At 42.6% G+C, this 1657-nt stretch overlaps 1 pseudogene; it reads left to right on the forward strand.

Moving 5' to 3' along the window:
* The first annotated feature begins 401 nt into the window (after window positions 1–401).
* Window positions 402–1063, forward strand: LOC133052813 (prostaglandin E synthase 3-like; annotated as a pseudogene).
* The last annotated feature ends 594 nt before the right edge of the window (window positions 1064–1657 follow it).

A 1657-nucleotide genomic window follows, 5' to 3' on the forward strand; every position in this document is an offset into this window, starting at 1 on the left:
GGTTCGATCCCTGGTCCAGGAAGAATCTCTCACATGCCATGGAACAACTAGGCCCATGAGCCACAACTACTGAGCCCATGCTATTGAGCCCAGGAACCTCAACTATCGACCCCATGTGCCACAGCTACTGAGTTCACACACCCTAGGGCCTGTGATCCTCAACACGAGAAGCCACTGCAATGAGAGGCTCACACACTACAACTAGAGGAGGCTAAGAATATACCATTTTGCCATTAGCAAAAAAAAAAAAGAAAGAAAGAAAAGCCTGCACAGTGATGAAGACCCAGCACAGCCTAGATAAGTAAAGAAAATAATGTACAAAACAGAAACAAGAAAAGAGTTAGGAGGTAACTGCAATAACCTGATTGGGAGTTGATCAGGGCTGGGCCTTGGGAAGTGGCATGGGGCTGGAGGAGGGGCTGGGGCAGTGCATCTCAACTCTGGCTGTATTAAAATTCACTGAGGAGAAAACCTCCGCATCCAGGCCACTGGAGAGGCCCGCCCATCCTTTAGCCAGTCCCCCTGCCCCGTTCACGATACAGCCTGCTTCTGCAAAGTGGTACGATCAAAGGGACTATGTCGTCACTGAATTTTGTGTTGAAGACAGTCAAGATGTTAATGTAAATTTTGAGAACTCCAAACTTACATTCAGTTGTCTTGGAGGAATTGATCATTTTAAACATTTAAATGACATTGATCTTCTTCACTGTATTGATCCAAATGATGCCAAGCATAAAAGAATGGACAGATCAATTTTATATTGTTTATGAAAAGGACAATCTGGCCAGTCATGGCCAAGGTTAACAAAAGAGAGGGCAGAGCTTAATTGGCTTAGTGTGAACTTCAATAATTGGAAAGACTGTGAAGATGATTCAGTTGCAGACATGTCTAATTTTGATTGTTTCTCTGAGATGATGAACAATATGGGTGGTGATGAGAATGTAGATTTACCAGAAGTAGATGGAGCAGGTGATGATTCACAGACAGTGATGAAGAAAAAATGCCAGATCTGGAGTAAGGAATGTTGTCATCACTGGATTTTGAGAAAGAAAAATCACTTCTCTGCAAGATTCTGTAATTGAGAGAATTCCTGAGTTGACAGCTCTAAAGGCAGATACTATATTTGCCTCCTATAACCCATTTTTCAACCTGTTTGCTTTTTTAAAGGTTTCGCTAAGGGTTGGTATGTAACATTGTACTGGGCAATTTGGGGGCATTCCTGGTGACTCAGTTGGTAAAGCATCTGCCTGCAATGCAGGAGACTTGGGTTCGATCCCTGGATCAGGAAGATCCCCTGGAGGAGGGCGTGGGAACCCACTCCAGTATTCTTGCCTGGAGAATCCCATTGACAGATGATCCTGGCAGCAGTCCGTGAGGTCGCAAGAGTCGGAGACAACTGAGTGACTAAACCACCACCACCATTTTTTCCATGATGCTGTTGAGGTCCTAGGCAATTGATAAAGCAGGTGTAATAAAAACATTTCACCAAAGTCTCCTTTACTTCACAACCTAGGAAGCACTTAGCTTAGGGAAAGGAACTAAATTTTAGATTTTAGAACATGGATTCAAAGTGGCTGAAACAATTGGTTGATACTTTAAACTAGTAATATGTTGATATCATTCAGAATTATTTCACTAAAGTTTTACTTTTCAAAAA

This window comes from Dama dama, chromosome X, assembly GCF_033118175.1.
Source record: "Dama dama isolate Ldn47 chromosome X, ASM3311817v1, whole genome shotgun sequence".
NCBI classification, from domain to species: Eukaryota; Metazoa; Chordata; class Mammalia; order Artiodactyla; family Cervidae; genus Dama; species Dama dama.